This window comes from Zosterops lateralis (assembly GCF_965231275.1).
Source record: "Zosterops lateralis genome assembly, chromosome: 3".
NCBI classification, from domain to species: Eukaryota; Metazoa; Chordata; class Aves; order Passeriformes; family Zosteropidae; genus Zosterops; species Zosterops lateralis.
This window is the reverse complement of record NC_139764.1, coordinates 79,026,623-79,032,622: the sequence shown is the minus strand read 5'-3', so window position 1 is coordinate 79,032,622 and position 6,000 is coordinate 79,026,623.

Here is a 6,000-nt window from a genome sequence, read left to right as displayed (position 1 = left end):
TCCCAGGCTGCATCTGTTGGAAGTCACAAATTACCAGCTGCTGATCCTGCACTATTCTACCTAAAGTCTTGGCCAAATCACGGAAAATTATTTTTGTGACTGTAAGTTATTGTCAAGTTTTTTTTACATCTTATATCATGTATTTCAATCTGTCCAAACTTTACTTCTGGTTCATCACATAGGCGTGTTATGAAGCTGGCATGCTGGCATCTGTACATGAAATTAGTTGTAGATGTTTGCTCTGGTTAATTGTCAAGTAACCTCTTTTCTCTTGTTTCACCTTTCTCTTTTGGACATTGTTTTCTGCTCTTTTTTGTCCCTGTTGCCTTCTTTCCCCTAGGCCAGATGCCACAGCTGCCTTGAGTGCTTGACTGAGGATGCTAAGCCAAGCTGGAGAAGCCACGTGAAGTCAAGAAGCAGCACAGCCCTGCTGCTGGCCACAGACATGCTAGTTACCACCTACAGGGATGGAAAGGCTCTCACCAGGCTAAGGAAACACATGAATGTTATTTAAGGTCTTTGGCCTTTGACACTCTCTAGTTCTTCCAATTAAGTATGTGCAAGCACTCAGGCATAACCGCAAGATACTTGTCATATCTGACACTTTTCTTTTACAGTCTCCTTCCTTACAGCAGTTGGAAACTGCTTTAAGGGGCTTTCAATTCAGTTTGTGTAGATATGTTGAGCCCTATGTGGAGGGCACACTGAAAATGTAGAAAACCCAGTTCAGATGGGTTTCTCTGAAAGATTAAAGATTAATTGAAAAGAAAGGTGAAGCATGGAAAGAAAGGAACATGCTTGTTTAGAAATGGGCAATGTAAATGCTTAAATGTCATACTTATAAACGTTAAAAATTAAGGGCACTTCTTTAAAGTATGTAATTTAACAGATTCCTCTACTGATGAGTAAACCAGGTAGGGTTTGCTACATTTGCTTAAGTGAAAAAGACACCATAGGGTAAATGAGCTCCTAATCTCAGCACTTCAGCAAAGTTTCTGAATTGCGATGGGATGACTTTTGCCCTAAGAGATTAACTGAATTGGTCTCACACAGGAAATCTATGGCAGAGCCAGGAAGCAACTTTACTGCAAAGCTTTACTTCTATGACAGGACCCCATAAAATCAGTAGCCATGATAGCCAGGAGATGACCTATTCTCTCCCACGTTCACTGCTTCTCTGTAGACTTTTATTTTCAGGGGAAATGATTACAGAAAACTCTATAAGACTTCATTCCTCATTTTATAAATGCTCAAATCTTAATAAGGGCACAATTATGAGAAAGGGGGTTTTAAATGAACCAAGTCTGTGCCAAGTAGAAGAAGGAATCTTTGAAGTGATCCCACCTTTGATTTATGTACTGGCTAAACCTTGAGTTTCAATCTAGATTTCCTCAGCAAATCTCTTAAATCAAAAGTTTCATTGCACTGCTGTTCAGAAATTAATCTGACTGTGAGACTAAGGGGAAAAATATTGTACCGCAGAACAGTAAACTGCTGTAACTCTGAAGTTAAACTGAAACTAAAGAAAAACATGCTTTGCCTTACTAGTGTGATAGGGCTTTAGCCAGCCCACAACTTCCCCCTCACTCTTGGCCTGCACCCTTTTTCTCAGGGAGGTTTCTGATTTTGGCTAAAGGTTCACTGAAATAAGCCCTCTCTTCATGGCTGGAATCACAGGCTCCAATCAGCCTAATGTAAGGACAGAGCAGTATTTTAGATTGAACTTATCCAAATATTATTGGTATATCATGTTTCATAATTACTTTGGATCTTTCTTATTCTTACCATAGAAATGTATTTTGGCTTTACAGTCACACAATCCTGACACCTCAGATGTAATGGTTCTTACAGAGCCATGAGGTGGTTGTTGGTCTCTTTTCTTTATGAACTCAGTTTAGCAGAGCATTTTAACAAGTGTTAAAACTCATCCCCCTTCAGCAAAATGCACTGGGTAAGCTGTGCTTGACCTCAGGGCAGTGAGCCTGGTGCTGAGGGCTAAGGACTAATGAGGTCTTTCTGAACCACTATAATTGCATAGTTTCTGGAAAGCAGGAGAGTTGTGTTTGAGTTTGTCTGGCGGAGGAAGGACCTGAGCCCCAGTCTTTCCCTCCTGGGAGAGGGCCCTTACCATGAGGGCATGTGAAGCAGGATCAGTGCTATTTGGAGAATGGGTCAAAAAGACCATTAGAGGACTGTCCTACATTACTAAATCTAGTCAAAACTTTTAAACCTTGAATCTTAGGCATGCTCACACAAGATATAGAGAAGATTTCAGATACAGTCTATTTCAGGTCCCTCAGCATGTTGTGGGTGTCTGCAGCCCTTCACATTTCTGAAATCTGTTTTCCTGTCTTTGGTCTCTGAAATCTTCTCCCAGAGCTGGGCTTTGCAGTCCCTCGCTGGATCTGATGCTCTGGTACCTAAGGTCCCTGGGAGAAAAATGATGTGAACTACCTATGCAAACTAGTCACTCACTGGATTGAATGCAACCACATAGAAAATGAAGACTTATACAATTCAGCAAGCAAATAAAAACACTTTAAATTATCTTGTTAAATTTCTCTAGTGATATAGCAAGTAGTGAGTCTTGCAATTGCCTGTAATATTTTCCTGTGCCAGTCTTGATATCTATAGTAAACTGACAGAAATTTTATGGTATATATGAATAGATCATCACTTGTCATTAAGTCTGACTGGCAGAGGGTTCAAAAACTCACTGTCAAATAAAGAAGTCTGTACTTAAGATTTAGAAAAAACAGCTTGCTTCTATTAGATCCAAGATCAGCTGGGGGAAGACACAGGATTATTTCTGAGATAATCAAAGGGTTGGTATGTTCAGTGACCAGATGTACTTTGTTCAGGCTGGTGAAGTAAAGAGGTGTCAGCAGAAGAAAGGTGGGCGAGTGCAAGGAGGGGCCTCTGTAAGAAATGACCAGGCATGGTTCTGCTGCTGAATTTGGCAGGAGTGCTGGCTGCTTTCCCTGAAAGAGGGGGAATGAGAAGAAATAGCAGAGAAGGAAAGGAATCAGCAGGGGCAGGGGACCTTCACAAAACATGACTGAATATTACAGCTATGTAGCCTTTGATCAGAAGTCAAACTGTAGAAACATTTTGTGCCATCCCCTTATGGGAATAAATGTTGAAGACGTCAAAAGAGCATAGTAACCTCTTTGGAGCATGCTATTCCACCAGAGAGAGGAGTCTGACTTCTCTGTTTTATTAAATTCTGCTTTCCTGTGAGCAGAATGTCTCTTAAGGATCCCTCGATGCTGTTTCTCTTAGGATTGTATAAATGCAGTCAGATTTCTTTTCAAGTCTTCTCATATACCACCTGCTGCCTTCCAAACTGGTCACTGTCCTCAGTTGTTATTACTGTGAGAGAAACTATAAGAAGTTAAGAAAAATGAAGCACATAAGAAAAATGAAAAATTTGAGAGACATGATGGCTGGGACAGTTGTGAGAGACAAAGTTCTTGAGGCTGGTAGTTGTTTTACGTGCAGGACTCCTCTGTGCGGTGCCTTCAGTCACCATTGCATGCTGTTTGCATGCTTTTGATGTTATGTGAATTGCTAAGATGAGTGAAGGTCGTTACTCAACATTTATTCATTCTTAACTTATATGTGCCTTATAAGTTTTCATGACAAATTAGAACATGTTTGAATGACACAAAACCATTTTTTCTTTAGAATATATTTATACGCGTTTCCTTATGTTCCAGTAGCAGCAAGTATATTGGTTAGAGAACTATTTTTTAGCTTTCTTTTCTCACATGCAAATCTAGTATTATTATTTGAAATATATTTAAAAGGCACAGGGGAGTAGAGGAGTATCTCACCTCTATTAGCCAGCAATGTCTGTGGGAGCTGTAGACTCCAGCTGCCCTTGCAGCTCTGGTGTCTGTGATGGCTGCTACTTGAGGAGTCGGGAAAAACTGTCTCATGTTTGAGCAACATGACAAATTTTGAAGTGCTCTTGGCACAACTCAGTTTAAAAATGAAGGAGTTGAAACTCAAGAAGTCTTAATGCTCTTACCACCAACACAGTGACTGCCATTTTGAAGTAGTACATTTCCTGATGACTGGAGGAGAGAAAAAGAGAAGAGCTGTCAAGGGTGTCTTTTTGCTTTTCTGTTGGTGTGCCCTGACAGCATTTGTTCTGCTGTTCATGGATCAGCAACACAGTGGTTCTAGAAAACCCTGGTGAGACCTTCTGTCCTTGGTAAATCTGATATCTGTGAGGGTGGTGAGGCACTGAAACATTTGCCCAGAGAAGTTATGGATGTTTTATCCTCAAAAGTGTTCATGGCCAAGTTGGATGGAGCTCTGAGCAATGTGGTTTAGTGAAAGGTGTCCCTGCCTCCTGCAAAGGGGCTGGAACTGGAAGATCTCTGAGGTCCTCTCTAACCCTGGCCATTCTATCCAGGGGAATCAAAGCCCTAAACCAGAAGCCATGTTTACCAGAAGCTCTGTCTGCTAATACGTGCCAGTATCTGCAGACAGAGCTCATAAACAATCACCTAAAATTAATTGTATCATCAATGGAGATGAGTCAGATCTACACCAGACTACTTTCTTATTTTGGCCTACTTTGGCTTATTTCTGTGCGGCAAAAAAGCTACTAGTGGCAATCCAAGAGGCCCTGATCCAGTGGAGAATGCTCTGGCTGAAATCCCTCCTGATTCCTCAGCACATGGGTGCTGGCTGCAGAGAAGACTCTGTGATGGTCCGAGTCACTGCCCTCAGAAGTCCTGCTGCTTCCTGTAGGGATGATCAACTTTGTCAGAGGTCTGGGTGCTGGTGTGTTCCTGTGTGATAGGTGTTCAGGTCTGTGACTGTCCCAGCAGTTTATTTCTTATTACATTTGTGGCATAGCTGAGTGTAAATAAACAAAGCCTTAGTTTCCTGGGAAAAATGATGCTTACATAGCACTTACAGTTCTCAAAGAACTTCTGTTCGATCTCCACACTAATGTGGTTTCACAAGGAGAATGAGATTATTTTATTGCCCCAGGATGCCAGGAAATTTTCATTTGACTTCCTCAGATCTCTAGGATAAAAGTGGAACAGTAAAAAAAAAGAATTCCCTTTGCTGTCTTAGATTTCTGTTCTTCAGGAAAATATGTTATGTTTTCTAAGATCTGATATTCTGTAGTTTATTTTTAACTTAGTGACAGTATTATTTTACTTTTTTTTCCACAGAGGAATAACTTGCCCTCTGTTGCTTCCTGCTCCTGGCCTTTTTTATAGGCTTCTTTTTCTGTGCAGAGTGTAGATAATACTTTTCACACTTCATTGATTTTTTTTTTCAGTGTATGTTTCCTGTCTTTGTAGAAAACAAAGGAGTCAATAACCCATAAAGTGCAGAAAATATAACTATAATTAATAAACTGCCAAAAAACCAATAGGAGACCATTTGTTTGGTAGTGTCATGTGAAAGGTTTGGTGCTGGTGAAAAAGTTATGCTGTAGCAGGCTGATAGCTATTGGGAGGGGGGTGTGATATAATGAGCATGTGAGAAAGAACCACATGTTCTTTAACAAAAAAAAAAAAAAAAAAAAAAAAAAAAAAAAAAAAAAAAAAAAAAACAAAAAAAAAAAAAAAACAAGCCCAAAAAACCAAAAAACACAAACCAACAAAAAAACCACCAACCAAAAAAAAACCCCAAAGACCAAACAACAAAGCAAATCTACACCCTACATTTTAACCCAATATGAATTTGTCAAGGACAAATCTTTCTGAAAACTTTATCCTCTTATTCAGTTAAATTAGGGTCAAATGGCATAGAGATGGTTCATACACGTGATCCATGGTTGCTTAGTCTCAGCAAAACTGTATTTATCTTAACAAATGGTATTCTTAATTTTCAGGCTAAAGTCAGAAAGCTCCTGGATCTGTTTGTCCCCTTCTCCTAAATACCAGTTCCTCACAGAAGTATTCATAGATGTGCAGATCTCCTGTACTTTTAGAGGTGAATGCCTCCTAGCTGGCAGCAGGAAGGTGT